Here is a 24894-nt window from a genome sequence, read left to right as displayed (position 1 = left end):
AAAAAATGCTTGTAGCAAACAGACAAACCACCACGTAGTCAGCAGGGTTCGAACCTGCGCAGGGAAACCCCAATGGATTTCGAGTCCATCGCCTTAACCTCTCGGCCACGTCTACCCCATTTAGTGAGCAGCATGCTATTTTTTGGCTGGATGTGTAGGCTAGAGTTCACCAGGTACAATGCACCCAGCTATAAAATCTAGATGTGTGCTGCACCTGAAGATAGAGTAGACAGCAGGGTTTTAACCTGCGCAGGTAAAACCCAATGGATTTCAAGTCAACCACCTTAACCTCTTGGCCACAACAATGTCATTCAGAAAGTAGGATGCTATTTTCTAGACTGGATGTGAAGGGTACAGTACACCAGGAAAAATTAACCCAGCTGGAAAATCTAGATGTGTGCTGAATCTGAAGTTAGAGATGAAAATGTGCTCAAACAAAGTTGCTTCACGACCTAATGCTTGAAGCAAACAAGGAATCACGTAGTCGGCAGGGTTCGAACCTGCGCGGGGAGACCCCAATGGATTTCAAGTCCATCGCCTTAACCTCTCGGCCACGACTACCCCGTTTAGTGAGCAGCATGCTATTTTTTGGCTGAATGTGTAGGGTAGAGTACACCAGGTAGAATGCATCCAGCTACAAGATCTGGATGTGTGCTGCACCTGAAGTTAGAGAAGACATTGAACTCAAACAAAGCTTCTCAAAGACACAATAATTGGAGGAAACAGACAAAGTATCACGTAGTCGGCAGGGTTCGAACCTGCGCGGGGAGACCCCAATGGATTTCAAGTCCATCGCCTTAACCTCTCGGCCACGACTACCACATTTGGAAAGCAGCATGCTATTTTTTGGCTGGATGTGTAGGGTAGAGTACACCAGGTACAAAGCATCCAGCTACAAAATTTAGATGTGTTCTGCATATGAAGTTAGAGAAGATAATGAGCTCAAACAAAGCACCTGAAAAAAAAAATGCTTGTAGCAAATAGACAAACCACCACGTAGTCGGCAGGGTTTGAACCTGCGCGGGGAGACCCCAATGGATTTTAAGTCCATCGCCTTAACCTCTCGGCCATGACTACCCCATTTATTGAGCAGCATGCTATTTTTTTGGCTGGATGTAAAGGGTAGATTACACCAGGTAGAATGGACCCGGCTACAAAATTTAGATGTGTGCTGCATCTGAAGTTAGAGAAGACAATGAGCTCAAACAAAGCTCCTGAAAGAAAAAATGCATTTAGCAAACAGACAAACCACCACGTAGTCGGCAGGGTTCGAACCTGCGCGGGGAAACCCCAATGGATTTCGAGTCCATCGCCTTAACCTCTCGGCCACGACTACCCAATTTAGAGAGCAGCATGCTATTTTTTGGCTGGAAGTGTAGGCTAGAGTTCACCAGGTACAATGCACCCAGCTATAAAATCTAGATGTGTGCTGCACCTGAAGATAGAGTAGACAGCAGGGTTTTAACGTGCGCAGGTAAAACCCAATAGATTTCAAGTCAATCACCTTAACCTCTTGGCCACAACAATGTCATTCAGAAAGTAGGATGCTATTTTCTAGACTGGATGTGAAGGGTACAGTACACCAGGAAAAATTAACTCAGCTAGAATATCTAGATGTGTGCTGAATCTGAAGTTAGAGATGAAAATGTGCTCAAAAAAAGATGCTTCACGACCTAACGCTTGAAGCAAACAAACCACCACGTAGTCGGCAGGGTTCGAACCTGCGCGGGGAGACCCCAATGGATTTCAAGTCCATCGCCTTAACCTCTCGGCCACGACTACCACATTTGGAAAGCAGCATGCTATTTTTTGGCTGGATGTGTAGGGTAGAGTACACCAGGTACAAAGCATCCAGCTACAAAATTTAGATGTGTTCTGCATATGAAGTTAGAGAAGATAATGAGCTCAAACAAAGCACCTGAAAAAAAAAATGCTTGTAGCAAATAGACAAACCACCACGTAGTCGGCAGGGTTTGAACCTGCGCTGGGAGACCCCAATGGATTTTAAGTCCATCGCCTTAACCTCTCGGCCATGACTACCCCATTTATTGAGCAGCATGCTATTTTTTTGGCTGGATGTAAAGGGTAGATTACACCAGGTAGAATGGACCCGGCTACAAAATTTAGATGTGTGCTGCATCTGAAGTTAGAGAAGACAATGAGCTCAAACAAAGCTCCTGAAAGAAAAAATGCATTTAGCAAACAGACAAACCACCACGTAGTCGGCAGGGTTCGAACCTGCGCGGGGAAACCCCAATGGATTTCGAGTCCATCGCCTTAACCTCTCGGCCACGACTACCCAATTTAGAGAGCAGCATGCTATTTTTTGGCTGGAAGTGTAGGCTAGAGTTCACCAGGTACAATGCACCCAGCTATAAAATCTAGATGTGTGCTGCACCTGAAGATAGAGTAGACAGCAGGGTTTTAACGTGCGCAGGTAAAACCCAATAGATTTCAAGTCAATCACCTTAACCTCTTGGCCACAACAATGTCATTCAGAAAGTAGGATGCTATTTTCTAGACTGGATGTGAAGGGTACAGTACACCAGGAAAAATTAACTCAGCTAGAATATCTAGATGTGTGCTGAATCTGAAGTTAGAGATGAAAATGTGCTCAAAAAAAGATGCTTCACGACCTAACGCTTGAAGCAAACAAACCACCACGTAGTCGGCAGGGTTCGAACCTGCGCAGGGAAACCCCAATGGATTTCGAGTCCATCGCCTTAACCTCTCGGCCACGACTACCCCATTTAGTGAGCAGCATGCTATTTTTTGGCTGGATGTGTAGGGTAGAGTACACCAGGTAGAATGCATCCAGCTACAAAATCTGAATGTGTGCTGCACCTGAAGTTAGAGAAGACATTGAACTCAAACAAAGCTCCTCAAAGACACAATGCTCGGAGGAAACAGACAAAGTATCACGTAGTCGGCAGGGTTCGAACCTGCGCGGGGAGACCCCAATGGATTTCAAGTCCATCGCCTTAACCTCTCGGCCACGACTACCCCATTTAGCGAGCAGGATGATATTTTTTGGCTTGATGTGAAGGGTAGAGGTCACCAGGTACAAAGCATCCAGCTACAAAATTTAGATGTGTGCTGCATCTGAAGTTAGAGAAGACAATGAGCTCAAACAAAGCTCCTGAAAGAAAAAATGCTTGTAGCAAACAGACAAACCACCACGTAGTCAGCAGGGTTCGAACCTGCGCGGGGAAACCCCAATGGATTTCGAGTCCATCGCCTTAACCTCTCGGCCACGTCTACCCCATTTAGTGAGCAGCATGCTATTTTTTGGCTGGATGTGTAGGCTAGAGTTCACCAGGTACAATGCACCCAGCTATAAAATCTAGAGGTGTTTTGCACCTGAAGATAGAGTAGACAGCAGGGTTTTAACCTGCGCAGGTAAAACCCAATGGATTTCAAGTCAACCACCTTAACCTCTTGGCCACAACAATGTCATTCAGAAAGTAGGATGCTATTTTCTAGACTGGATGTGAAGGGTACAGTACACCAGGAAAAATTAACCCAGCTGGAAAATCTAGATGTGTGCTGAATCTGAAGTTAGAGATGAAAATGTGCTCAAACAAAGTTGCTTCACGACCTAATGCTTGAAGCAAACAAGGAATCACGTAGTCGGCAGGGTTCGAACCTGCGCGGGGAGACCCCAATGGATTTCAAGTCCATCGCCTTAACCTCTCGGCCACGACTACCCTGTTTAGTGAGCAGCATGCTATTTTTTGGCTGAATGTGTAGGGTAGAGTACACCAGGTAGAATGCATTCAGCTACAAGATCTGGATGTGTGCTGCACCTGAAGTTAGAGAAGACATTGAACTCAAACAAAGCTTCTCAAAGACACAATAATTGGAGGAAACAGACAAAGTATCACGTAGTCGGCAGGGTTCGAACCTGCGCGGGGAGACCCCAATGGATTTCAAGTCCATCGCCTTAACCTCTCGGCCACGACTACCACATTTGGAAAGCAGCATGCTATTTTTTGGCTGGATGTGTAGGGTAGAGTACACCAGGTACAAAGCATCCAGCTACAAAATTTAGATGTGTTCTGCATATGAAGTTAGAGAAGATAATGAGCTCAAACAAAGCACCTGAAAAAAAAAATGCTTGTAGCAAATAGACAAACCACCACGTAGTCGGCAGGGTTTGAGCCTGCGCGGGGAGACCCCAATGGATTTTAAGTCCATCGCCTTAACCTCTCGGCCATGACTACCCCATTTATTGAGCAGCATGCTATTTTTTTGGCTGGATGTAAAGGGTAGATTACACCAGGTAGAATGGACCCGGCTACAAAATTTAGATGTGTGCTGCATCTGAAGTTAGAGAAGACAATGAGCTCAAACAAAGCTCCTGAAAGAAAAAAATGCATTTAGCAAACAGACAAACCACCACGTAGTCGGCAGGGTTCGAACCTGCGCGGGGAAACCCCAATGGATTTCGAGTCCATCGCCTTAACCTCTCGGCCACGACTACCCCATTTAGAGAGCAGCATGCTATTTTTTGGCTGGAAGTGTAGGCTAGAGTTCACCAGGTACAATGCACCCAGCTATAAAATCTAGATGTGTGCTGCACCTGAAGATAGAGTAGACAGCAGGGTTTTAACGTGCGCAGGTAAAACCCAATGGATTTCAAGTCAATCACCTTAACCTCTTGGCCACAACAATGTCATTCAGAAAGTAGGATGCTATTTTCTAGACTGGATGTGAAGGGTACAGTACACCAGGAAAAATTAACCCAGCTGGAAATTCTAGATGTGTGCTGAATCTGAAGTTAGAGATGAAAATGTGCTCAAAAAAGATGCTTCACGACCTAATGCTTGAAGCAAACAAAGCATCACGTAGTCGGCAGGGTTCGAAACTGCGCGGGGTGACCCCAATGGATTTCAAGACCATCGCCTTAACCTCTCGGCCACGACTACCCCGTTTAGTGAGCAGCATGCTATTTTTTGGCTGGATGTGTAGGGTAGAGCACACCAGGTAGAATGCATCCAGCTACAAAATCTGGATGTGTGCTGCACCTGAAGTTAGAGAAGACATTGAACTCAAACAAAGCTCCTCAAAGACACAATGCTCGGAGGAAACAGACAAAGTATCACTTAGTCGGCAGGGTTCGAACCTGCGCGGGGAGACCCCAATGGATTTCAAGTCCATCGCCTTAACCTCTCGGCCACGACTACCCCGTTTAGTGAGCAGCATGCTATTTTTTGGCTGAATGTGTAGGGTAGAGTACACCAGGTAGAATGCATCCAGCTACAAGATCTGGATGTGTGCTGCACCTGAAGTTAGAGAAGACATTGAACTCAAACAAAGCTTCTCAAAGACACAATAATTGGAGGAAACAGACAAAGTATCACGTAGTCGGCAGGGTTCGAACCTGCGCGGGGAGACCCCAATGGATTTCAAGTCCATCGCCTTAACCTCTCGGCCACGACTACCACATTTGGAAAGCAGCATGCTATTTTTTGGCTGGATGTGTAGGGTAGAGTACACCAGGTCCAAAGCATCCAGCTACAAAATTTAGATGTGTTCTGCATATGAAGTTAGAGAAGATAATGAGCTCAAACAAAGCACCTGAAAAAAAAAATGCTTGTAGCAAATAGACAAACCACCACGTAGTCGGCAGGGTTTGAACCTGCGCGGGGAGACCCCAATGGATTTTAAGTCCATCGCCTTAACCTCTCGGCCATGACTACCCCATTTATTGAGCAGCATGCTATTTTTTTGGCTGGATGTAAAGGGTAGATTACACCAGGTAGAATGGACCCGGCTACAAAATTTAGATGTGTGCTGCATCTGAAGTTAGAGAAGACAATGAGCTCAAACAAAGCTCCTGAAAGAAAAAATGCATTTAGCAAACAGACAAACCACCACGTAGTCGGCAGGGTTCGAACCTGCGCGGGGAAACCCCAATGGATTTCGAGTCCATCGCCTTAACCTCTCGGCCACGACTACCCCATTTAGAGAGCAGCATGCTATTTTTTGGCTGGAAGTGTAGGCTAGAGTTCACCAGGTACAATGCACCCAGCTATAAAATCTAGATGTGTGCTGCACCTGAAGATAGAGTAGACAGCAGGGTTTTAACGTGCGCAGGTAAAACCCAATGGATTTCAAGTCAATCACCTTAACCTCTTGGCCACAACAATGTCATTCAGAAAGTAGGATGCTATTTTCTAGACTGGATGTGAAGGGTACAGTACACCAGGAAAAATTAACCCAGCTGGAAATTCTAGATGTGTGCTGAATCTGAAGTTAGAGACGAAAATATGCTTAAACAAAGTTGCTTCACGACCTAACGCTTGAAGCAAACAAAGCATCACGTAGTCGGCAGGGTTCGAACCTGCGCGGGGAGACCCCAATGGATTTCAAGTCCATCGCCTTAACCTCTCGGCCACGACTACCCCATTTAGTGAGCAGCATGCTATTTTTTGGCTGAATGTGTAGGGTAGAGTACACCAGGTAGAATGCATCCAGCTACAAAATCTGAATGTGTGCTGCACCTGAAGTTAGAGAAGACATTGAACTCAAACAAAGCTTCTCAAAGACACAATACTTGGAGGAAACAGACAAAGTATCACGTAGTCGGCAGGGTTCGAACCTGCGCGGGGAGACTCCAATGGATTTCAAGTCCATCGCCTTAACCTCTCGGCCACGACTACCACATTTGGTAAGCAGCATGCTATTTTTTGGCTGGATGTGTAGGGTAGAGTACACCAGGTACAAAGCATCCAGCTACAAAATTTAGATGTGTTCTGCATATGAAGTTAGAGAAGATAATGAGCTCAAACAAAGCACCTGAAGAAAAAAAAAAATGTAGCAAAGAGACAAACCACCACGTAGTCGGCAGGGTTTGAGCCTGCGCGGGGAAACCCCAATGGATTTCAAGTCCATCGCCTTAACCTCTCGGCCACGACTACCCCATTTATTGAGCAGCATGCTATTTTTTTGGCTGGATGTAAAGGGTAGATTACACCAGGTAGAATGGACCCGGCTACAAAATTTAGATGTGTGCTGCATCTGAAGTTAGAGAAGACAATGAGCTCAAACAAAGCTCCTGAAAGAAAAAATGCATGTAGCAAACAGACAAAACACCACGTAGTCGGCAGGGTTCGAACCTGCGCGGGGAAACCCCAATGGATTTCGAGTCCAACGCCTTAACCTCTCGGCCACGACTACCCCATTTAGTGAGCTGCATGCTATTTTTTGGCTGCATGTGTAGGCTAGAGTTCACCAGGTACAATGCACCCAGCTATAAAATCTAGATGTGTGCTGCACCTGAAGATAGAGTAGACAGCAGGGTTTTAACCTGCGCAGGTAAAACCCAATGGATTTCAAGTCAATCACCTTAACCTCTTGGCCACAACAATGTCATTCAGAAAGTAGGATGCTATTTTCTAGACTGGATGTGAAGGGTACAGTACACCAGGAAAAATTAACCCAGCTAGAATATCTAGATGTGTGCTGAATCTGAAGTTAGAGATGAAAATGTGCTCAAAAAAGATGCTTCACGACCTAATGCTTGAAGCAAACAAAGCATCATGTAGTCAGCAGGGTTCGAACCTGCGCGGGGTGACCCCAATGGATTTCAAGACCATCGCCTTAACCTCTCGGCCACGACTACCCTGTTTAGTGAGCAGCATGCTATTTTTTGGCTGGATGTGTAGGGTAGAGCACACCAGGTAGAATGCATCCAGCTACAATATCTGGATGTGTGCTGCACCTGAAGTTAGAGAAGACATTGAACTCAAACAAAGCTCCTCAAAGACACAATGCTTGGAGGAAACAGACAAAGTATCACGTAGTCGGCAGGGTTCGAACCTGCGCGGGGAGACCCCAATGGATTTCAAGTCCATCGCCTTAACCTCTCGGCCACAACTACCCCATTTAGCGAGCAGCATGCTATTTTTTGGCTTGATGTGAAGGGTAGAGGTCACCAGGTACAAAGCATCCAGCTACAAAATTTAGATGTGTGCTGCATCTGAAGTTAGAGAAGACAATGAGCTCAAACAAAGCTCCTGAAAGAAAAAATGCTTGTAGCAAACAGACAAACCTCCACGTAGTCGGCAGGGTTTGAACCTGCGCGGGGAAACCCCAATGGATTTCAAAGTCCATTGCCTTAACCTCTCGGCCACGACTACCCCATTTATTGAGCAGCATGCTATTTTTTTGGCTGGATGTAAAGGGTAGATTACACCAGGTAGAATGGACCCGGCTACAAAATTTAGATGTGTGCTGCATCTGAAGTTAGAGAAAACAATGAGCTCAAACAAAGCTCCTGAAAGAAAAAATGCATGTAGCAAACAGACAAACCACCACATAGTCGGCAGGGTTCGAACCTGCGCGGGGAAACCCCAATGGATTTCGAGTCCATCGCCTTAACCTCTCGGCCACGACTACCCCATTTAGTGAGCAGCATGCTATATTTTGGCTGGATGTGTAGGCTAGAGTTCACCAGGTACAATGCACCCAGCTATAAAATCTAGATGTGTGCTGCACCTGAAGATATAGTAGACGCAGGGTTTTAACCTGCGCAGGTAAAACCCAATGGATTTCAAGTCAATCACCTTAACCTCTTGGCCACAACAATGTCATTCAGAAAGTAGGATGCTATTTTCTAGACTGGATGTGAAGGGTACAGTACACCAGGAAAAATTAACCCAGCTAGAATATCTAGATGTGTGCTGAATCTGAAGTTAGAGATGAAAATGTGCTCAAAAAAGATGCTTCACGACCTAATGCTTGAAGCAAACAAAGCATCACATAGTCGGCAGGGTTCGAAACTGCGCGGGGTGACCCCAATGGATTTCAAGACCATCGCCTTAACCTCTCGGCCACGACTACCCCGTTTAGTGAGCAGCATGCTATTTTTTGGCTGGATGTGTAGGGTAGAGCACACCAGGTAGAATGCATCCAGCTACAATATCTGGATGTGTGCTGCACCTGAAGTTAGAGAAGACATTGAACTCAAACAAAGCTCCTCAAAGACACAATGCTTGGAGGAAACAGACAAAGTATCACGTAGTCGGCAGGGTTCGAACCTGCGCGGGGAGACCCCAATGGATTTCAAGTCCATCGCCTTAACCTCTTGGCCACGACTACCCCGTTTAGTGAGCAGCATGCTATTTTTTGGCTGGATGTGTAGGGTAGAGTACACCAGGTAGAATGCATTCAGCTACAAAATCTGGATGTGTGCTGCACCTGAAGTTAGAGAAGACATTGAACTCAAACAAAGCTCCTCAAAGACACAATGCTTGGAGGAAACAGACAAAGTATCACGTAGTCGGCAGGGTTCGAACCTGCGCGGGGAGACCCCAATGGATTTCAAGTCCATTGCCTTAACCTCTCGGCCACGACTACCCCATTTAGCGAGCAGCATGCTGTTTTGGCTTGATGTGAAGGGTAGAGGTCACCAGGTACAAAGCATCCAGCTACAAAATTTAGATGTGTGCTTCATCTGAAGTTAGAGAAGACAATGAGCTCAAACAAAGCTCCTGAAAGAAAAAATGCTTGTAGCAAACAGACAAACCACCACGTAGTCGGCAGGTTTCGAACCCGCGCAGGGAAACCCCACTGGATTTCGAGTCCATCGCCTTAACCTCTCGGCCACGTCTACCCCATTTAGTGAGCAGCATGCTATTTTTTGGCTGGATGTGTAGGCTAGAGTTCACCAGGTACAATGCACCCAGCTATAAAATCTAGATGTGTGCTGCACCTGAAGATAGAGTAGACAGCAGGGTTTTAACCTGCGCAGGTAAAAACCAATGGATTTCAAGTCAATCACCTTAAACTCTTGGCCACAACAATGTCATTCAGAAAGTAGGATGCTATTTTCTAGACTGGATGTGAAGGGTACAGTACACCAGGAAAAATTAACCCAGCTAGAATATCTAGATGTGTGCTGAATCTGAAGTTAGAGATGAAAATGTGCTCAAAAAAAGATACTTCACGACCTAATGCTTGAAGCAAACAAAGCATCACGTAGTCGGCAGGGTTCGAACCTGCGCGGGGAGACCCCAATGGATTTCAAGTCCATCGCCTTAACCTCTCGGCCACGACTACCCCGTTCAGTGAGCAGCATGCCAGTTTTTGGCTGAATGTGTAGGGTAGAGTACACCAGGTAGAATTCATCCAGCTACAAAATCTGAATGTGTGCTGCACCTGAAGTTAGAGAAGACATTGAACTCAAACAAAGCTCCTCAAAGACACAATGCTTGGAGGAAACAGACAAAGTATCACGTAGTCGGCAGGGTTCGAACCTGCGCGGGGAGACCCCAATGGATTTCAAGTCCATCGCCTTAACCTCTCGGCCACGACTACCCCGTTTAGTGAGCAGCATGCTATTTTTTGGCTGAATGTGTAGGGTAGAGTACACCAGGTAGAATTCATCCAGCTACAAAATCTGGATGTGTGCTGCACCTGAAGTTAGAGAAGACATTGAACTCAAACAAAGCTTCTCAAAGACACAATACTTGGAGGAAACAGACAAAGTATCACGTAGTCGGCAGGGTTCGAACCTGCGCGGGGAGACCCCAATGGATTTCAAGTCCATCGCCTTAACCTCTCGGCCACGACTACCACATTTGGTAAGCAGCATGCTATTTTTTGGCTGGATGTAAAGGGTAGATTACACCAGGTAGAATGGACCCGGCTACAAAATTTAGATGTATGCTGCATCTGAAGTTAGAGAAGACAATGAGCTCAAACAAAGCTCCTGAAAGAAAAAATGCATGTAGCAAACAGACAAACCACCATGTAGTCGGCAGGGTTCGAACCTGCGCGGGGAAACCCCAATGGATTTCGAGCCCATCGCCTTAACCTCTCGGCCACGACTACCCCATTTAGTGAGCAGCATGCTATTTTTTGGCTGGATGTGTAGGCTAGAGTTCACCAGGTACAATGCACCCAGCTATAAAATCTAGATGTGCGCTGCACCTGAAGATAGAGTAGACAGCAGGGTTTTAACCTGCGCAGGTAAAACCCAATGGATTTCAAGTCAATCACCTTAACCTCTTGGCCACAACAATGTGATTCAGAAAGTAGGATGCTATTTTCTAGACTGGATGTGAAGGGTACAGTACACCAGGAAAAATTAATCTAGCTGGAAATTCTAGATGTGTGCTGAATCTGAAGTTAGAGATGAAAATATGCTTAAACAAAGTTGCTTCACGACCTAACGCTTGAAGCAAACAAAGCATCACGTAGTCGGCAGGGTTCGAACCTGCGCGGGGAGACCCCAATGGATTTCAAGTCCATCGCCTTAACCTCTCGGCCACGACTACCCCGTTTAGTGAGCAGCATGCTATTTTTTGGCTGAATGTGTAGGGTAGAGTACACCAGGTAGAATGCATCCAGCTACAAAATCTGGATGTGTGCTGCACCTGAAGTTAGAGAAGACATTGAACTCAAACAAAGCTTCTCAAAGACACAATAATTGGAGGAAACAGACAAAGTATCACGTAGTCGGCAGGGTTCGAACCTGCGCGGGGAGACCCCAATGGATTTCAAGTCCATCGCCTTAACCTCTCGGCCACGACTACCACATTTGGAAAGCAGCATGCTATATTTTGGCTGGATGTGTAGGGTAGAGTACACCAGGTACAAAGCATCCAGCTACAAAATTTAGATGTGTTCTGCATATGAAGTTAGAGAAGATAATGAGCTCAAACAAAGCACCTGAAAAAAAAAATGCTTGTAGCAAATAGACAAACCACCACGTAGTCGGCAGGGTTTGAACCTGCGCGGGGAGACCCCAATGGATTTTAAGTCCATCGCCTTAACCTCTCGGCCATGACTACCCCATTTATTGAGCAGCATGCTATTTTTTTGGCTGGATGTAAAGGGTAGATTACACCAGGTAGAATGGACCCGGCTACAAAATTTAGATGTGTGCTGCATCTGAAGTTAGAGAAGACAATGAGCTCAAACAAAGCTCCTGAAAGAAAAAATGCATTTAGCAAACAGACAAACCACCACGTTGTCGGCAGGGTACGAACCTGCGTGGGGAAACCCCAATGGATTTCGAGTCCATCGCCTTAACCTCTCGGCCACGACTACCCCATTTAGAGAGCAGCATGCTATTTTTTGGCTGGAAGTGTAGGCTAGAGTTCACCAGGTACAATGCACCCAGCTATAAAATCTAGATGTGTGCTGCACCTGAAGATAGAGTAGACAGCAGGGTTTTAACGTGCGCAGGTAAAACCCAATGGATTTCAAGTCAATCACCTTAACCTCTTGGCCACAACAATGTCATTCAGAAAGTAGGATGCTATTTTCTAGACTGGATGTGAAAGGTACAGTACACCAGGAAAAATTAACCCAGCTAGAATATCTAGATGTGTGCTGAATCTGAAGTTAGAGATGAAAATGTGCTCAAAAAAGATGCTTCACGACCTAATGCTTGAAGCAAACAAAGCATCACGTAGTCGGCAGGGTTCGAACCTGCGCGGGGTGACCCCAATGGATTTCAAGACCATCGCCTTAACCTCTCGGCCACGACTACCCCGTTTAGTGAGCAGCATGCTTTTTTTTGGCTGGATGTGTAGGGTAGAGTGCACCAGGTAGAATGCATCCAGCTACAAAATCTGAATGTGTGCTGCACCTGAAGTTAGAGAAGACATTGAACTCAAACAAAGCTTCTCAAAGACACAATACTTGGAGGAAACAGACAAAGTATCACGTAGTCGGCAGGGTTCGAACCTGCGCGGGGAGACTCCAATGGATTTCAAGTCCATCGCCTTAACCTCTCGGCCACGACTACCACATTTGGTAAGCAGCATGCTATTTTTTGGCTGGATGTGTAGGGTAGAGTACACCAGGTACAAAGCATCCAGCTACAAAATTTAGATGTGTTCTGCATATGAAGTTAGAGAAGATAATGAGCTCAAACAAAGCACCTGAAAGAAAAAATGCTTGTAGCAAACAGACAAACCACCACGTACGCGGGGAAACCCCAATGGATTTCAAGTCCATCGCCTTAACCTCTCGGCCACGACTACCCCATTTATTGAGCAGCATGCTATTTTTTTGGCTGGATGTAAAGGGTAGATTACACCAGGTAGAATGGACCCGGCTACAAAATTTAGATGTGTGCTGCATCTGAAGTTAGAGAAGACAATGAGCTCAAACAAAGCTCCTGAAAGAAAAAATGCATGTAGCAAACAGACAAAACACCACGTAGTCGGCAGGGTTCGAACCTGCGCGGGGAAACCCCAATGGATTTCGAGTCCAACGCCTTAACCTCTCGGCCACGACTACCCCATTTAGTGAGCTGCATGCTATTTTTTGGCTGCATGTGTAGGCTAGAGTTCACCAGGTACAATGCACCCAGCTATAAAATCTAGATGTGTGCTGCACCTGAAGATAGAGTAGACAGCAGGGTTTTAACCTGCGCAGGTAAAACCCAATGGATTTCAAGTCAATCACCTTAACCTCTTGGCCACAACAATGTCATTCAGAAAGTAGGATGCTATTTTCTAGACTGGATGTGAAGGGTACAGTACTCCAGGAAAAATTAACCCAGCTAGAATATCTAGATGTGTGCTGAATCTGAAGTTAGAGATGAAAATGTGCTCAAAAAAGATGCTTCACGACCTAATGCTTAAAGCAAACAAAGCATCACGTAGTCGGCAGGGTTCGAACCTGCGCGGGGTGACCCCAATGGATTTCAAGACCATCGCCTTAACCTCTCGGCCACGACTACCCCGTTTAGTGAGCAGCATGCTATTTTTTGGCTGGATGTGTAGGGTAGAGCACACCAGGTAGAATGCATCCAACTACAATATCTGGATGTGTGCTGCACCTGAAGTTAGAGAAGACATTGAACTCAAACAAAGCTCCTCAAAGACACAATGCTTGGAGGAAACAGACAAAGTATCACGTAGTCGGCAGGGTTCGAACCTGCGCGGGGAGACCCCAATGGATTTCAAGTCCATCGCCTTAACCTCTCGGCCACGACTACCCCGTTTAGTGAGCAGCATGCTATTTTTTGGCTGGATGTGTAGGGTAGAGTACACCAGGAAGAATGCATCCAGCTACAAAATCTGGATGTGTGCTGCACCTGAAGTTAGAGAAGACATTGAACTCAAACAAAGCTCCTCAAAGACACAATGCTTGGAGGAAACAGACAAAGTATCACGTAGTCGGCAGGGTTCGAACCTGCGCGGGGAGACCCCAATGGATTTCAAGTCTATCGCCTTAACCTCTCGGCCACGACTACCCCATTTAGCGAGCAGTATGATATTTTTTGGCTTGATCTGAAGGGTAGAGGTCACCAGGTACAAAGCATCCAGCTACAAAATTTAGATGTGTGCTGCATCTGAAGTTAGAGAAGACAATGGCCCTCATTTATCAATCTTGCGTAGAAACGGGTGTATATGTTGGCGTAAGATTATGCTTACACTCCTCTCACCGCCTGATTTATGAAACTGTGCGCACCTCTGCAATTCAGGTGTACGCAATACTTGCCCTTAATAAATGCGGCGGCTGAAAACGATCGTCATTAGAATAACACGCCCCTATATATTCAAGTCTCCGCCTCCCGCACGCCCTCATTTTACGCCATGGACAAACAGAAGACGGCAAAGAAACGAAACTTCTCCGACGTGGAGATCGGGCGCGCTCAATCATGTCTTTAGTCCACTTAGTCAGGGCACTGATTAGGACATAAGTCAATGGGCTGACTCCCTGATCAGTGCTCTGACTACTGAACTATGAATGAGACGCGCCCATCGAGACTATCACCAGGGAAGTGGAAAAAAACCCGAAATTGTTTTATTTGGGAGTTTAAAGAGTGGGATTAAAGGTGCTCACAAAAACAAAATATGGATCCAAATTACGAGTAGCTACTGTTAGTGTGGGGGTTGAGAAGCGCACTCCAGTAGATTAAATAGCTGTTAGGATGATAAATTACCATCAAAATGCATTATTTTACAGCACGTTTTGAAACAATTAGCATTTAATTTCGTATCGCGGCACATGTATTGGGGTGTACGACAGTGATGATGATGTGATGTGGAGTAAGATTCATTCACATTAATAATTACATGGCAATTTGTAAGATTCTTCTTCTTATTATTATGATTATTATTCTTAATGACGCTTGTTATTCAGAAGAAGAATGCCGTTTTTATTGATTTTATTATTATTTAAAAGAAGAAGGCCATTTTTATTATTTTGTCAGTCTGAATTATTTTAGTCCCAGTCCGTGCGCAGCTGCTGGGCCAGGCGGGCCTGAACCGTCAGATAAAGCGCACAGGCTCGCGACTGGAGGAATACATATGCCTACAGATCAAACGCTTTGGTAAAGTCACACAAATTAAACATTGACGTTCATGTTGCACAAAAATAAACACTAAATGTTGTTGTTGTGGTTTTTAACAGTGGGTCATATAGCATATCTTGTCAGTGCGTTTTGTGGTGTTAGGAATTGCTTTTCTGCGCATTTTCCCACTAACTCAAACGTGCGTACACCACCTCCTGAGCTGGCGTAGGATTTGAGCGCACCGTACGCCAACGTCCATATTGATAAATCTCAAAGTCACCGTGGGTTTGGGTGTACGCAAGGTGTACGCTGGAAATTTGGTGTACGCACTTTTGATAAATGAGGGCCAATGAGCTCAAACAAAGCTCCTGAAAGAAAAAATGCTTGTAGCAAACAGACAAACCACCACATAGTCAGCAGGGTTCGAACCTGCGCAGGGAAACCCCAATGGATTTCGAGTCCATCGCCTTAACCTCTCGGCCACGTCTACCCCATTTAGTGAGCAGCATGCTATTTTTTGGCTGGATGTGTAGGCTAGAGTTCACCAGGTACAATGCACCCAGCTATAAAATCTAGATGTGTGCTGCACCTGAAGATAGAGTAGACAGCAGGGTTTTAACCTGCGCAGGTAAAACCCAATGGATTTCAAGTCAATCACCTTAACCTCTTGGCCACAACAATGTCATTCAGAAAGTAGGATGCTATTTTCTAGACTGGATGTGAAGGGTACAGTACACCAGGAAAAATTAACCCAGCTGGAAAATCTAGATGTGTGCTGAATCTGAAGTTAGAGATGAAAATGTGCTCAAACAAAGTTGCTTCACGACCTAATGCTTGAAGCAAACAAAGCATCACGTAGTCGGCAGGGTTCGAACCTGCGCGGGGAGACCCCAATGGATTTCAAGTCCATCGCCTTAACCTCTCGGCCACGACTACCCCGTTTAGTGAGCAGCATGCTATTTTTTGGCTGAATGTGTAGGGTAGAGTACACCAGGTAAAATGCATCCAGCTACAAGATCTGGATGTGTGCTGCACCTGAAGTCAGAGAAGACATTGAACTCAAACAAAGCTTCTCAAAGACACAATAATTGGAGGAAACAGACAAAGTATCACGTAGTCGGCAGGGTTCGAACCTGCGCGGGGAGACCCCAATGGATTTCAAGTCCATCGCCTTAACCTCTCGGCCACGACTACCACATTTAGTAAGCAGAATGCTATTTTTTGGCTGGATGTGTAGGGTAGAGTACACCAGGTACAAAGCATCCAGCTACAAAATTTAGATGTGTTCTGCATATGAAGTTAGAGAAGATAATGAGCTCAAACAAAGCACCTGAAAGAAAAAATGCTTGTAGCAAATAGACAAACCACCACGTAGTCGGCAGGGTTTGAACCTGCGCGGGGAAACCCCAATGGATTTCAAGTCCATCGCCTTAACCTCTCGGCCACGACTACCCCATTTTTTGAGCAGCATGCTATTTTTTTGGCTGGATGTAAAGGGTAGATTACACCAGGTAGAATGGACCCGGCTACAAAATTTAGATGTGTTCTGCATATGAAGTTAGAGAAGATAATGAGCTCAAACAAAGCACCTGAAAGAAAAAATGCTTGTAGCAAACAGACAAACCACCACGTAGTCGGCAGGGTTTGAACCTGCGCGGGGAAACCCCAATGGATTTCAAGTCCATCGCCTTAACCTCTCGGCCACGACTACCCCATTTATTGAGCAGCATGCTATTTTTTTGGCTGGATGTAAAGGGTAGATTACACCAGGTAGAATGGACCCGGCTACAAAATTTAGATGTGTGCTGCATCTGAAGTTAGAGAAGACAATGAGCTCAAACAAAGCTCCTGAAAGAAAAAATGCATGTAGCAAACAGACAAACCACCACGTAGTCGGCAGGGTTCAAACCTGCGCGGGGAAACCCCAATGGATTTCGAGTCCATCGCCTTAAACTCTCGGCCACGACTACCCCATTTAGTGAGCAGCATGCTATTTTTTGGCTGGAAGTGTAGGCTAGAGTTCACCAGGTACAATGCACCCAGCTATAAAATCTAGATGTGTGCTGCACCTGAAGATAGAGTAGACAGCAGGGTTTTAACCTGCGCAGGTAAAACCCAATGGATTTCAAGTCAATCACCTTAACCTCTTGGCCACAACAATGTGATTCAGAAAGTAGGATGCTATTTTCTAGACTGGATGTGAAGGGTACAGTACACCAGGAAAAATTAACCCAGCTGGAAAATCTAGATGTGTGCTGAATCTGAGGTTAGAGATGAAAATGTTCTCAAAAAAAGTTGCTTCACGACCTAATGCTTGAAGCAAACAAAGCATCACGTAGTCGGCAGGGTTCGAACCTGCGCGGGGAGACCCCAATGGATTTCAAGTCCATCGCCTTAACCTCTCGGCCACGACTACCCCGTTTAGTGAGCAGCATGCTATTTTTTGGCTGAATGTGTAGGGTAGAGTACACCAGGTAGAATGCATCCAGCTACAAAATCTGGATGTGTGCTGCACCTGAAGTTAGAGAAGACATTGAACTCAAACAAAGCTTCTCAAAGACACAATACTTGGAGGAAACAGACAAACTATCACGTAGTCGGCAGGGTTCGAACCTGCGCGGGGAGACCCCAATGGATTTCAAGTCCATCGCCTTATCCTCTCGGCCACAACTACCACATTTGGTAAGCAGCATGCTATTTTTTGGCTGGATGTGTAGGGTAGAGTACACCAGGTACAATGCAAACAGCTACAAAATCTAGATGTGTGCTGCACCTGAAGATAGAGTAGACAGCAGGGTTTTAACCTGCGCAGGTAAAACCCAATGGATTTCAAGTCAATCACCTTAACCTCTTGGCCACAACAATGTGATTCAGAAAGTAGGATGCTATTTTCTAGACTGGATGTGAAGGGCACATTACACCAGGAAAAATTAACCCAGCTGGAAAATCTAGATGTGTGCTGAATCTGAAGTTAGAGATGAAAATGTGCTCAAACAAAGTTGCTTCACGACCTAATGCTTGAAGCAAACAAAGCATCACGTAGCCGGCAGGGTTTGAACCTGCGCGGGGAGACCCCAATGGATTTCAAGTCCATCGCCTTAACCTCTCGGCCACGACTACCCCGTTTAGTCAGCAGCATGCTATTTTTTTGGCTGGATGTGAAGGGTAGAGTACACCAGGTACAATGCAAACAGCTACAAAATCTAGATGTGTGCTGCACCTGAAGATAGAGTAGACAGCAGGGTTTTAACCTGCGCAGGTAAAACCCAATGGATTTCAAGTCAATCACCTTAACCTCTTGGCCACAACAATGTGATTCAGAAAGTAGGATTCTATTTTCTAGACTGGATGTGAAGGGTACAGTACACCAGGAAAAATTAACCCAGCTGGAAAATCTAGATGTGTGCTGAATCTGAAGTTAGAGATGAAAATGTGCTCAAACAAAGTTGCTTCATGACCTAATGCTTGAAGCAAACAAAGCATCACGTAGTCGGCAGGGTTCGAACCTGCGCGGGGAGACCCCAATGGATTTCAAGTCCATCGCCTTAACCTCTCGGCCACGACTACCCCGTTTAGAGAGCAGCATGCTATTTTTTGGCTGAATGTGTAGGGTAGAGTACACCAGGTAGAATGCATCCAGCTACAAAATCTGGATGTGTGCTGCACCTGAAGTTAGAGAAGACATTGAACTCAAACAAAGCTTCTCAAAGACACAATACTTGGAGGAAACAGACAAAGTTTCACGTAGTCGGCAGGATTCAAACCTGCGCGGGGAGACCCCAATGGATTTCAAGTCCATCGCCTTAACCTCTCGGCCACGACTACCACATTTGGTAAGCAGCATGCTATTTTTTGGCTGGATGTGTAGGGTAGAGTACACCAGGTACAAAGCATCCAGCTACAAAATTTAGATGTGTTCTGCATATGAAGTTAGAGAAGATAATGAGCTCAAACAAAGCACCTGAAAGAAAAAATGCTTGTAGCAAATAGACAAACCACCACGTAGTCGGCAGGGTTTGAACCTGCACGGGGAGACCCCAATGGATTTCAAGTCCATCGCCTTAACCTCTCGGCCACGACTACCCCATTTATTGAGCAGCATGCTATTTTTTTGGCTGGATGTAAAGGGTAGATTACACCAGGTAGAATGGACCCGGCTACAAAATTTAGATGTGTGCTGCATCTGAAGTTAGAGTAGAAAATGAGCTCAAACAAAGCTCCTGAAAGAAAAAACGCATGTAGCAAACAGACAAACCACCACGTAGTCGGCAGGGTTCGAACCTGCGCGGGGAAACCCCAATGGATTTCGAGTTCATCGCCTTAACCTCTCTGCCACGACTACCCCATTTAGTGAGCAGCATGCTATTTTTTGGCTGGAAGTGTAGGCTAGAGTTCACCAGGTACAATGCACCCAGCTATAAAATCTAGATGTGTGCTGCACCTGAAGATAGAGTAGACAGCAGGGTTTTAACCTGCGCAGGTAAAACCCAATGGATTTCAAGTCAATCACCTTAACCTCTTGGCCACAACAATGTCATTCAGAAAGTAGGATGCTATTTTCTAGACTGGATGTGAAGGGTACAGTTCACCAGGAAAAATTAACCCAGCTGGAAATTCTAGATGTGTGCTGAATCTGAAGTTAGAGATGAAAATGTGCTTAAACAAAGTTGCTTCACGACCTTACGCTTGAAGCAAGCAAAGCATCACGTAGTCGGCAGGGTTCGAACCTGCGCGGGGAGACCCCAATGGATTTCAAGTCCATCGCCTTAACCTCTCGGCCACGACTACCCCGTTTAGTGAGCAGCATGCTATTTTTTGGCTGGATGTGTAGGGTAGAGTACACCAGGTAGAATGCATCCAGCTACAAAATCTGGATGTGTGCTGCACCTGAAGTTAGAGAAGACATTGAATTCAAACAAAGCTTCTCAAAGACACAATACTTGGAGGAAACAGACAAAGTATCACGTAGTCGGCAGGGTTCGAACCTGCGCGGGGGGACCCCAATGGATTTCAAGTCCATCGCCTTAACCTCTCGGCCACGACTACCCCATTTAGCGAGCAGCATGCTATTTTTTGGCTGGATGTGTAGGCTAGAGTTCACCAGGTACAATGCACCCAGCTATAAAATCTAGATGTGTGCTGCACCTGAAGATAGAGTAGACAGCAGGGTTTTAACCTGCGCAGGTAAAACCCAATGGATTTCAAGTCAATCACCTTAACCTCTTGGCCACAACAATGTCATTCAGAAAGTAGGATGCTATTTTCTAGACTGGATGTGAAGGGTACAGTACACCAGGAAAAATTAACCCAGCTAGAATATCTAGATGTGTGCTGCACCTGAAGTTAGAGAAGACATTGAACTCAAACAAAGCTCCTCAAAGACACAATGCTTGGAGGAAACAGACAAAGTATCACGTAGTCGGCAGGGTTCGAACCTGCGCGGGGAGACCCCAATGGATTTCAAGGCCATCGCCTTAACCTCTCGGCCACGACTACCACATTTGGTAAGCAGCATGCTATTTTTTGGCTGGATGTGTAGGGTAGAGTACACCAGGTACAAAGCATCCAGCTACAAAATTTAGATGTGTTCTGCATATGAAGTTAAAGAAGACATTGAACTCAAACAAAGCTCCTCAAAGACACAATGCCTTGGAGGAAACAGACAAAGTATCACGAAGTCGCCAGGGTTCGAACCTGCGCGGGGTGACCCCAATGGATTTCAAGTCCATCGCCTTAACCTCTCGGCCACGACTACCCCATTTAGCGAGCAGCATGCTATTTTTTGGCTTGATGTGACGGGTAGAGGTCACCAGGTACAATGCATCCAGCTACAAAATTTAGATGTGTGCTGCATCTGAAGTTAGAGAAGACAATGAGCTCAAACAAAGCTCCTGAAAGAAAAAATGCTTGTAGCAAACAGACAAACCACCACGTAGTCGGCAGGGTTCGAACCTGCTCGGGGAAACCCCAAAGGATTTCGAGTCCATCGCCTTAAACTCTCGGCCACGACTACTCCATTTAGTGAGCAGCATGCTATTTTTTGGCTGGATGTGTAGGCTAGAGTTCACCAGGTACAATGCACCCAGCTATAAAATCTAGATGTGTGCTGCACCTGAAGATAGAGTAGACAGCAGGGTTTTAACCTGCGCAGGTAAAACCCAATGGATTTCAAGTCAATCACCTTAACCTCTTGGCCACAACAATGTCATTCTGAAAGTAGGATGCTATTTTCTAGACTGGATGTGAAGGGTACAGTACACCAGGAAAAATTAACCCAGCTAGAATATCTAGATGTGTGCTGAATCTGAAGTTAGAGATGAAAATGTGCTCAAACAAAGTTGCTTCACGACCTAATGCTTGAATCAAACAAAGCATCACGTAGTCGGCAGGGTTCGAACCTGCGCGGGGAGACCCCAATGGATTTCAAGTCCATCGCCTTAACCTCTCGGCCACGACTACCCCGTTTAGTGAGCAGCATGCTATTTTTTGGCTGAATGTGTAGGGTAGAGTACACCAGGTAGAATTCATCCAGCTACAAAATCTGGATGTGTGCTGCACCTGAAGTTAGAGAAGACATTGAACTCAAACAAAGCTTCTCAAAGACACAATACTTGGAGGAAATAGACAAAGTATCACGTAGTCGGCAGGGTTCGAACCTGCGCGGGGAGACCCCAATGGATTTCAAGCCCATCGCCTTAACCTCTCGGCCACGACTACCACATTTGGTAAGCAGCATGCTATTTTTTGGCTGGATGTGTAGGGTAGAGTACACCAGGTACAAAGCATCCAGCTACAAAATTTAGATGTGTTCTGCATATGAAGTTAGAGAAGATTATGAGCTCAAACAAAGCACCTGAAAGAAAAAATGCTTGTAGCAAACAGACAAACCACCACGTAGTCGGCAGGGTTTGAACCTGCGCGGGGAAACCCCAATGGATTTCAAGTCCATCGCCTTAACCTCTCGGCCACGACTACCCCGTTTATCGAGCAGCATGCTATTTTTTTGGCTGGATGTAAAGGGTAGATTACACCAGGTAGAATGGACCCGGCTACAAAATTTAGATGTGTGCTGCATCTGAAGTTAGAGAAGACAATGAGCTCAAACAAAGCTCCTGAAAGAAAAAATGCATGTAGCAAACAGACAAACCACCACGTAGCCGGCAGGGTTCGAACCTGCGCGGGGAAACCCCAATGAATTTCAAGTCCATCGCCCTAACCTCTCTGCCACGACTACCCCATTTAGTGAGCAGCATGCTATTTTTTGGCTGGAAGTGTAGGCTAGAGTTCACCAGGTACAATGCACCCAGCTATAAAATCTAGATGTGTGCTGCACCTGAAGATAGAGTAGACAGCAGGGTTTTAACCTGCGCAGGTAAAACCCAATGGATTTCAAGTCAATCACCTTAACCTCTTGGCCACAACAATGTCATTCAGAAAGTAGGATGCTATTTTCTAGACTGGATGTGAAGGGTACAGTACACCAGGAGAAATTAACCCAGCTGGACATTCTAGATGTGTGCTGAATCTGAAGTTAGAGATGAAAATGTGCTTAAACAAAGTTGCTTCACGACCTAACGCTTGAAGCAAGCAAAGCATCACGTAGTCGGCAGGGTTCAAACCTGCGCGGGGAGACCCCAATGGATTTCAAGTCCATCGCCTTAACCTCTCGGCCACGACTACCCCATTTAGCGAGCAGCATGCTATTTTTTGGCTTGATGTGAAGGGTAGAGGTCACCAGGTACAATGCATCCAGCTACAAAATTTAGATGTGTGCTGCATCTGAAGTTAGAGAAGACAATGAGCTCAAACAAAGCTCCTGAAAGAAAAAATGCTTGTAGCAAACAGACAAACCACCACGTAGTCGGCAGGGTTCGAACCTGCGCGGGGAAACCCCAATGGATTTCGAGTCCATCGCCTTAACCTCTCGGCCACGACTACCCCATTTAGTGAGCAGCATGCTATTTTTTGGCTGGATGTGTAGGCTAGAGTTCACCAGGTACAATGCACCCAGCTATAAAATCTAGATGTGTGCTGCACCTGAAGATAGAGTAGACAGCAGGGTTTTAACCTGCGCAGGTAAAACCCAATGGATTTCAAGTCAATCACCTTAACCTCTTGGCCACAACAATGTGATTCAGAAAGTAGGATGCTATTATCTAGACTGGATGTGAAGGGTACAGTACACCAGGAAAAATTAACCCAGCTAGAATATCTAGATGTGTGCTGCACCTGAAGTTAGAGAAGACATTGAACTCAAACAAAGCTCCTCAAAGACACAATGCTTGGAGGAAACAGACAAAGTATCACGTAGTCGGCAGGGTTCGAAACTGCGCGGGGAGACCCCAATGGATTTCAAGTCCATCGCCTTAACCTCTCGGCCACGACTACCACATTTGGTAAGCAGCATGCTATTTTTTGGCTGGATGTGTAGGGTAGAGTACACCAGGTACAAAGCATCCAGCTACAAAATTTAGATGTGTTCTGCATATGAAGTTAGAGAAGACATTGAACTCAAACAAAGCTCCTATGCTTGGAGGAAACAGACAAAGTATCACGAAGTCGGCAGGGTTCGAACCTGCGCGGGGAAACCCCAAAGGATTTCGAGCCCATCGCCTTAACCTCTTGGCCACGACTACCCCATTTAGTGAGCAGCATGCTATTTTTTGGCTGGATGTGTAGGCTAGAGTTCACCAGGTACAATGCACCCAGCTATAAAATCTAGATGTGTGCTGCACCTGAAGATAGAGTAGACAGCAGGGTTTTAACCTGCGCAGGTAAAACCCAATGGATTTCAAGTCAATCACCTTAACCTCTTGGCCACAACAATGTGATTCAGAAAGTAGGATGCTATTTTCTAGACTGGATGTGAAGGGTACAGTACACCAGGAAAAATTAACCCAGCTGGAAAATCTAGATGTGTGCTGAATCTGAAGTTAGAGATGAAAATGTGCTCAAACAAAGTTGCTTCATGACCTAATGCTTGAAGCAAACAAAGCATCACGTAGTCGGCAGGGTTCGAACCTGCGCGGGGAGACCCCAATGGATTTCAAGTCCATCGCCTTAACCTCTCGGCCACGACTACCCCATTTAGCGAGCAGCATGCTATTTTTTGGCTTGATGTGAAGGGTAGAGGTCACCAGGTACAATGCATCCAGCTACAAAATTTAGATGTGTGCTGCATCTGAAGTTAAAGAAGACAATGAGCTCAAACAAAGCTCCTGAAAGAAAAAATGCTTGTAGCAAACATACAAACCACCACGTAGTCGGCAGGGATCGAACCTGCGCGGGGAAACCCCAATGGATTTCGAGTCCATCGCCTTAACCTCTCGGCCACGACTACCCCATTTAGTGAGCAGCATGCTATTTTTTGGCTGGATGTGTAGGCTAGAGTTCACCAGGTACAATGCACCCAGCTATAAAATCTAGATGTGTGCTGCACCTGAAGATAGAGTAGACAGCAGGGTTTTAACCTGCGCAGGTAAAACCCAATGGATTTCAAGTCAATCACCTTAACCTCTTGGCCACAACAATGTCATTCAGAAAGTAGGATGCTATTTTCTAGACTGGATGTGAAGGGTACAGTACACCAGGAAAAATTAACCCAGCTGGAAAATCTAGATGTGTGCTGA

At 45.7% G+C, this 24894-nt stretch overlaps 70 non-coding genes across 70 annotated transcripts; all 70 read right to left on the bottom strand.

Moving 5' to 3' along the window:
- Positions 1-33: 33 nt before the first annotated feature.
- On the bottom strand, positions 34-115 carry trnas-cga (transfer RNA serine (anticodon CGA)). Its single transcript has one exon. It is a non-coding gene; the product is annotated as a tRNA-Ser (tRNA).
- Positions 116-479: 364 nt separating this feature from the next.
- trnas-uga (transfer RNA serine (anticodon UGA)) lies at positions 480-561 on the bottom strand. The gene has a single exon. It is a non-coding gene; the product is annotated as a tRNA-Ser (tRNA).
- Positions 562-737: 176 nt separating this feature from the next.
- On the bottom strand, positions 738-819 carry trnas-uga (transfer RNA serine (anticodon UGA)). Its single transcript has one exon. It is a non-coding gene; the product is annotated as a tRNA-Ser (tRNA).
- Positions 820-995: 176 nt separating this feature from the next.
- trnal-uaa (transfer RNA leucine (anticodon UAA)) lies at positions 996-1077 on the bottom strand. The gene has a single exon. It is a non-coding gene; the product is annotated as a tRNA-Leu (tRNA).
- A 177-nt stretch (positions 1078-1254) lies between these two features.
- Positions 1255-1336, bottom strand: trnas-cga (transfer RNA serine (anticodon CGA)). Its single transcript has one exon. It is a non-coding gene; the product is annotated as a tRNA-Ser (tRNA).
- Positions 1337-1700: 364 nt separating this feature from the next.
- trnas-uga (transfer RNA serine (anticodon UGA)) lies at positions 1701-1782 on the bottom strand. The gene has a single exon. It is a non-coding gene; the product is annotated as a tRNA-Ser (tRNA).
- A 176-nt stretch (positions 1783-1958) lies between these two features.
- trnal-uaa (transfer RNA leucine (anticodon UAA)) lies at positions 1959-2040 on the bottom strand. Its single transcript has one exon. It is a non-coding gene; the product is annotated as a tRNA-Leu (tRNA).
- A 177-nt stretch (positions 2041-2217) lies between these two features.
- On the bottom strand, positions 2218-2299 carry trnas-cga (transfer RNA serine (anticodon CGA)). The gene has a single exon. It is a non-coding gene; the product is annotated as a tRNA-Ser (tRNA).
- Positions 2300-2663: 364 nt separating this feature from the next.
- On the bottom strand, positions 2664-2745 carry trnas-cga (transfer RNA serine (anticodon CGA)). Its single transcript has one exon. It is a non-coding gene; the product is annotated as a tRNA-Ser (tRNA).
- A 176-nt stretch (positions 2746-2921) lies between these two features.
- Positions 2922-3003, bottom strand: trnas-uga (transfer RNA serine (anticodon UGA)). The gene has a single exon. It is a non-coding gene; the product is annotated as a tRNA-Ser (tRNA).
- A 176-nt stretch (positions 3004-3179) lies between these two features.
- Positions 3180-3261, bottom strand: trnas-cga (transfer RNA serine (anticodon CGA)). The gene has a single exon. It is a non-coding gene; the product is annotated as a tRNA-Ser (tRNA).
- Positions 3262-3625: 364 nt separating this feature from the next.
- On the bottom strand, positions 3626-3707 carry trnas-uga (transfer RNA serine (anticodon UGA)). Its single transcript has one exon. It is a non-coding gene; the product is annotated as a tRNA-Ser (tRNA).
- A 176-nt stretch (positions 3708-3883) lies between these two features.
- Positions 3884-3965, bottom strand: trnas-uga (transfer RNA serine (anticodon UGA)). Its single transcript has one exon. It is a non-coding gene; the product is annotated as a tRNA-Ser (tRNA).
- Positions 3966-4141: 176 nt separating this feature from the next.
- Positions 4142-4223, bottom strand: trnal-uaa (transfer RNA leucine (anticodon UAA)). Its single transcript has one exon. It is a non-coding gene; the product is annotated as a tRNA-Leu (tRNA).
- Positions 4224-4401: 178 nt separating this feature from the next.
- Positions 4402-4483, bottom strand: trnas-cga (transfer RNA serine (anticodon CGA)). The gene has a single exon. It is a non-coding gene; the product is annotated as a tRNA-Ser (tRNA).
- Positions 4484-5104: 621 nt separating this feature from the next.
- Positions 5105-5186, bottom strand: trnas-uga (transfer RNA serine (anticodon UGA)). Its single transcript has one exon. It is a non-coding gene; the product is annotated as a tRNA-Ser (tRNA).
- A 176-nt stretch (positions 5187-5362) lies between these two features.
- Positions 5363-5444, bottom strand: trnas-uga (transfer RNA serine (anticodon UGA)). The gene has a single exon. It is a non-coding gene; the product is annotated as a tRNA-Ser (tRNA).
- A 176-nt stretch (positions 5445-5620) lies between these two features.
- Positions 5621-5702, bottom strand: trnal-uaa (transfer RNA leucine (anticodon UAA)). Its single transcript has one exon. It is a non-coding gene; the product is annotated as a tRNA-Leu (tRNA).
- Positions 5703-5879: 177 nt separating this feature from the next.
- On the bottom strand, positions 5880-5961 carry trnas-cga (transfer RNA serine (anticodon CGA)). The gene has a single exon. It is a non-coding gene; the product is annotated as a tRNA-Ser (tRNA).
- A 364-nt stretch (positions 5962-6325) lies between these two features.
- Positions 6326-6407, bottom strand: trnas-uga (transfer RNA serine (anticodon UGA)). The gene has a single exon. It is a non-coding gene; the product is annotated as a tRNA-Ser (tRNA).
- A 176-nt stretch (positions 6408-6583) lies between these two features.
- trnas-uga (transfer RNA serine (anticodon UGA)) lies at positions 6584-6665 on the bottom strand. Its single transcript has one exon. It is a non-coding gene; the product is annotated as a tRNA-Ser (tRNA).
- A 176-nt stretch (positions 6666-6841) lies between these two features.
- trnas-uga (transfer RNA serine (anticodon UGA)) lies at positions 6842-6923 on the bottom strand. The gene has a single exon. It is a non-coding gene; the product is annotated as a tRNA-Ser (tRNA).
- A 177-nt stretch (positions 6924-7100) lies between these two features.
- trnas-cga (transfer RNA serine (anticodon CGA)) lies at positions 7101-7182 on the bottom strand. Its single transcript has one exon. It is a non-coding gene; the product is annotated as a tRNA-Ser (tRNA).
- Positions 7183-7545: 363 nt separating this feature from the next.
- trnas-uga (transfer RNA serine (anticodon UGA)) lies at positions 7546-7627 on the bottom strand. Its single transcript has one exon. It is a non-coding gene; the product is annotated as a tRNA-Ser (tRNA).
- Positions 7628-7803: 176 nt separating this feature from the next.
- On the bottom strand, positions 7804-7885 carry trnas-uga (transfer RNA serine (anticodon UGA)). Its single transcript has one exon. It is a non-coding gene; the product is annotated as a tRNA-Ser (tRNA).
- A 176-nt stretch (positions 7886-8061) lies between these two features.
- On the bottom strand, positions 8062-8144 carry trnaq-uug (transfer RNA glutamine (anticodon UUG)). Its single transcript has one exon. It is a non-coding gene; the product is annotated as a tRNA-Gln (tRNA).
- A 177-nt stretch (positions 8145-8321) lies between these two features.
- Positions 8322-8403, bottom strand: trnas-cga (transfer RNA serine (anticodon CGA)). Its single transcript has one exon. It is a non-coding gene; the product is annotated as a tRNA-Ser (tRNA).
- Positions 8404-9023: 620 nt separating this feature from the next.
- Positions 9024-9105, bottom strand: trnas-uga (transfer RNA serine (anticodon UGA)). Its single transcript has one exon. It is a non-coding gene; the product is annotated as a tRNA-Ser (tRNA).
- Positions 9106-9281: 176 nt separating this feature from the next.
- trnas-uga (transfer RNA serine (anticodon UGA)) lies at positions 9282-9363 on the bottom strand. The gene has a single exon. It is a non-coding gene; the product is annotated as a tRNA-Ser (tRNA).
- Positions 9364-9537: 174 nt separating this feature from the next.
- Positions 9538-9619, bottom strand: trnas-cga (transfer RNA serine (anticodon CGA)). Its single transcript has one exon. It is a non-coding gene; the product is annotated as a tRNA-Ser (tRNA).
- A 364-nt stretch (positions 9620-9983) lies between these two features.
- On the bottom strand, positions 9984-10065 carry trnas-uga (transfer RNA serine (anticodon UGA)). Its single transcript has one exon. It is a non-coding gene; the product is annotated as a tRNA-Ser (tRNA).
- Positions 10066-10241: 176 nt separating this feature from the next.
- Positions 10242-10323, bottom strand: trnas-uga (transfer RNA serine (anticodon UGA)). Its single transcript has one exon. It is a non-coding gene; the product is annotated as a tRNA-Ser (tRNA).
- A 176-nt stretch (positions 10324-10499) lies between these two features.
- trnas-uga (transfer RNA serine (anticodon UGA)) lies at positions 10500-10581 on the bottom strand. The gene has a single exon. It is a non-coding gene; the product is annotated as a tRNA-Ser (tRNA).
- A 176-nt stretch (positions 10582-10757) lies between these two features.
- On the bottom strand, positions 10758-10839 carry trnas-cga (transfer RNA serine (anticodon CGA)). Its single transcript has one exon. It is a non-coding gene; the product is annotated as a tRNA-Ser (tRNA).
- A 364-nt stretch (positions 10840-11203) lies between these two features.
- On the bottom strand, positions 11204-11285 carry trnas-uga (transfer RNA serine (anticodon UGA)). Its single transcript has one exon. It is a non-coding gene; the product is annotated as a tRNA-Ser (tRNA).
- A 176-nt stretch (positions 11286-11461) lies between these two features.
- trnas-uga (transfer RNA serine (anticodon UGA)) lies at positions 11462-11543 on the bottom strand. Its single transcript has one exon. It is a non-coding gene; the product is annotated as a tRNA-Ser (tRNA).
- A 176-nt stretch (positions 11544-11719) lies between these two features.
- On the bottom strand, positions 11720-11801 carry trnal-uaa (transfer RNA leucine (anticodon UAA)). The gene has a single exon. It is a non-coding gene; the product is annotated as a tRNA-Leu (tRNA).
- Positions 11802-11978: 177 nt separating this feature from the next.
- On the bottom strand, positions 11979-12060 carry trnas-cga (transfer RNA serine (anticodon CGA)). The gene has a single exon. It is a non-coding gene; the product is annotated as a tRNA-Ser (tRNA).
- A 363-nt stretch (positions 12061-12423) lies between these two features.
- trnas-uga (transfer RNA serine (anticodon UGA)) lies at positions 12424-12505 on the bottom strand. Its single transcript has one exon. It is a non-coding gene; the product is annotated as a tRNA-Ser (tRNA).
- Positions 12506-12681: 176 nt separating this feature from the next.
- trnas-uga (transfer RNA serine (anticodon UGA)) lies at positions 12682-12763 on the bottom strand. The gene has a single exon. It is a non-coding gene; the product is annotated as a tRNA-Ser (tRNA).
- Positions 12764-13178: 415 nt separating this feature from the next.
- trnas-cga (transfer RNA serine (anticodon CGA)) lies at positions 13179-13260 on the bottom strand. Its single transcript has one exon. It is a non-coding gene; the product is annotated as a tRNA-Ser (tRNA).
- A 363-nt stretch (positions 13261-13623) lies between these two features.
- On the bottom strand, positions 13624-13705 carry trnas-uga (transfer RNA serine (anticodon UGA)). Its single transcript has one exon. It is a non-coding gene; the product is annotated as a tRNA-Ser (tRNA).
- Positions 13706-13881: 176 nt separating this feature from the next.
- trnas-uga (transfer RNA serine (anticodon UGA)) lies at positions 13882-13963 on the bottom strand. Its single transcript has one exon. It is a non-coding gene; the product is annotated as a tRNA-Ser (tRNA).
- Positions 13964-14139: 176 nt separating this feature from the next.
- Positions 14140-14221, bottom strand: trnas-uga (transfer RNA serine (anticodon UGA)). The gene has a single exon. It is a non-coding gene; the product is annotated as a tRNA-Ser (tRNA).
- Positions 14222-15673: 1452 nt separating this feature from the next.
- On the bottom strand, positions 15674-15755 carry trnas-cga (transfer RNA serine (anticodon CGA)). The gene has a single exon. It is a non-coding gene; the product is annotated as a tRNA-Ser (tRNA).
- Positions 15756-16119: 364 nt separating this feature from the next.
- On the bottom strand, positions 16120-16201 carry trnas-uga (transfer RNA serine (anticodon UGA)). Its single transcript has one exon. It is a non-coding gene; the product is annotated as a tRNA-Ser (tRNA).
- Positions 16202-16377: 176 nt separating this feature from the next.
- On the bottom strand, positions 16378-16459 carry trnas-uga (transfer RNA serine (anticodon UGA)). Its single transcript has one exon. It is a non-coding gene; the product is annotated as a tRNA-Ser (tRNA).
- Positions 16460-16635: 176 nt separating this feature from the next.
- trnas-uga (transfer RNA serine (anticodon UGA)) lies at positions 16636-16717 on the bottom strand. The gene has a single exon. It is a non-coding gene; the product is annotated as a tRNA-Ser (tRNA).
- A 177-nt stretch (positions 16718-16894) lies between these two features.
- Positions 16895-16976, bottom strand: trnas-uga (transfer RNA serine (anticodon UGA)). Its single transcript has one exon. It is a non-coding gene; the product is annotated as a tRNA-Ser (tRNA).
- A 177-nt stretch (positions 16977-17153) lies between these two features.
- Positions 17154-17235, bottom strand: trnas-cga (transfer RNA serine (anticodon CGA)). Its single transcript has one exon. It is a non-coding gene; the product is annotated as a tRNA-Ser (tRNA).
- Positions 17236-17599: 364 nt separating this feature from the next.
- On the bottom strand, positions 17600-17681 carry trnas-uga (transfer RNA serine (anticodon UGA)). Its single transcript has one exon. It is a non-coding gene; the product is annotated as a tRNA-Ser (tRNA).
- A 176-nt stretch (positions 17682-17857) lies between these two features.
- On the bottom strand, positions 17858-17939 carry trnas-uga (transfer RNA serine (anticodon UGA)). Its single transcript has one exon. It is a non-coding gene; the product is annotated as a tRNA-Ser (tRNA).
- Positions 17940-18303: 364 nt separating this feature from the next.
- On the bottom strand, positions 18304-18385 carry trnas-uga (transfer RNA serine (anticodon UGA)). Its single transcript has one exon. It is a non-coding gene; the product is annotated as a tRNA-Ser (tRNA).
- A 365-nt stretch (positions 18386-18750) lies between these two features.
- On the bottom strand, positions 18751-18832 carry trnas-uga (transfer RNA serine (anticodon UGA)). Its single transcript has one exon. It is a non-coding gene; the product is annotated as a tRNA-Ser (tRNA).
- Positions 18833-19008: 176 nt separating this feature from the next.
- trnas-uga (transfer RNA serine (anticodon UGA)) lies at positions 19009-19090 on the bottom strand. The gene has a single exon. It is a non-coding gene; the product is annotated as a tRNA-Ser (tRNA).
- Positions 19091-19266: 176 nt separating this feature from the next.
- On the bottom strand, positions 19267-19348 carry trnas-uga (transfer RNA serine (anticodon UGA)). Its single transcript has one exon. It is a non-coding gene; the product is annotated as a tRNA-Ser (tRNA).
- A 177-nt stretch (positions 19349-19525) lies between these two features.
- On the bottom strand, positions 19526-19607 carry trnas-cga (transfer RNA serine (anticodon CGA)). Its single transcript has one exon. It is a non-coding gene; the product is annotated as a tRNA-Ser (tRNA).
- Positions 19608-19971: 364 nt separating this feature from the next.
- trnas-uga (transfer RNA serine (anticodon UGA)) lies at positions 19972-20053 on the bottom strand. Its single transcript has one exon. It is a non-coding gene; the product is annotated as a tRNA-Ser (tRNA).
- Positions 20054-20229: 176 nt separating this feature from the next.
- On the bottom strand, positions 20230-20311 carry trnas-uga (transfer RNA serine (anticodon UGA)). The gene has a single exon. It is a non-coding gene; the product is annotated as a tRNA-Ser (tRNA).
- A 368-nt stretch (positions 20312-20679) lies between these two features.
- On the bottom strand, positions 20680-20761 carry trnas-uga (transfer RNA serine (anticodon UGA)). Its single transcript has one exon. It is a non-coding gene; the product is annotated as a tRNA-Ser (tRNA).
- A 435-nt stretch (positions 20762-21196) lies between these two features.
- On the bottom strand, positions 21197-21278 carry trnas-cga (transfer RNA serine (anticodon CGA)). The gene has a single exon. It is a non-coding gene; the product is annotated as a tRNA-Ser (tRNA).
- A 364-nt stretch (positions 21279-21642) lies between these two features.
- Positions 21643-21724, bottom strand: trnas-uga (transfer RNA serine (anticodon UGA)). The gene has a single exon. It is a non-coding gene; the product is annotated as a tRNA-Ser (tRNA).
- Positions 21725-21900: 176 nt separating this feature from the next.
- Positions 21901-21982, bottom strand: trnas-uga (transfer RNA serine (anticodon UGA)). The gene has a single exon. It is a non-coding gene; the product is annotated as a tRNA-Ser (tRNA).
- Positions 21983-22158: 176 nt separating this feature from the next.
- trnas-uga (transfer RNA serine (anticodon UGA)) lies at positions 22159-22240 on the bottom strand. Its single transcript has one exon. It is a non-coding gene; the product is annotated as a tRNA-Ser (tRNA).
- A 623-nt stretch (positions 22241-22863) lies between these two features.
- trnas-uga (transfer RNA serine (anticodon UGA)) lies at positions 22864-22945 on the bottom strand. Its single transcript has one exon. It is a non-coding gene; the product is annotated as a tRNA-Ser (tRNA).
- Positions 22946-23121: 176 nt separating this feature from the next.
- trnas-cga (transfer RNA serine (anticodon CGA)) lies at positions 23122-23203 on the bottom strand. Its single transcript has one exon. It is a non-coding gene; the product is annotated as a tRNA-Ser (tRNA).
- A 368-nt stretch (positions 23204-23571) lies between these two features.
- trnas-uga (transfer RNA serine (anticodon UGA)) lies at positions 23572-23653 on the bottom strand. The gene has a single exon. It is a non-coding gene; the product is annotated as a tRNA-Ser (tRNA).
- Positions 23654-23819: 166 nt separating this feature from the next.
- trnas-cga (transfer RNA serine (anticodon CGA)) lies at positions 23820-23901 on the bottom strand. The gene has a single exon. It is a non-coding gene; the product is annotated as a tRNA-Ser (tRNA).
- Positions 23902-24265: 364 nt separating this feature from the next.
- On the bottom strand, positions 24266-24347 carry trnas-uga (transfer RNA serine (anticodon UGA)). The gene has a single exon. It is a non-coding gene; the product is annotated as a tRNA-Ser (tRNA).
- Positions 24348-24523: 176 nt separating this feature from the next.
- On the bottom strand, positions 24524-24605 carry trnas-cga (transfer RNA serine (anticodon CGA)). Its single transcript has one exon. It is a non-coding gene; the product is annotated as a tRNA-Ser (tRNA).
- Between the last annotated feature and the right edge of the window lie 289 nt (positions 24606-24894).

The sequence above is a fragment of the Pseudorasbora parva genome, chromosome 6 (assembly GCF_024679245.1).
Source record: "Pseudorasbora parva isolate DD20220531a chromosome 6, ASM2467924v1, whole genome shotgun sequence".
NCBI classification, from domain to species: domain Eukaryota; kingdom Metazoa; phylum Chordata; class Actinopteri; order Cypriniformes; family Gobionidae; genus Pseudorasbora; species Pseudorasbora parva.
This window is presented reverse-complemented; position numbering and strand designations above follow the sequence as displayed.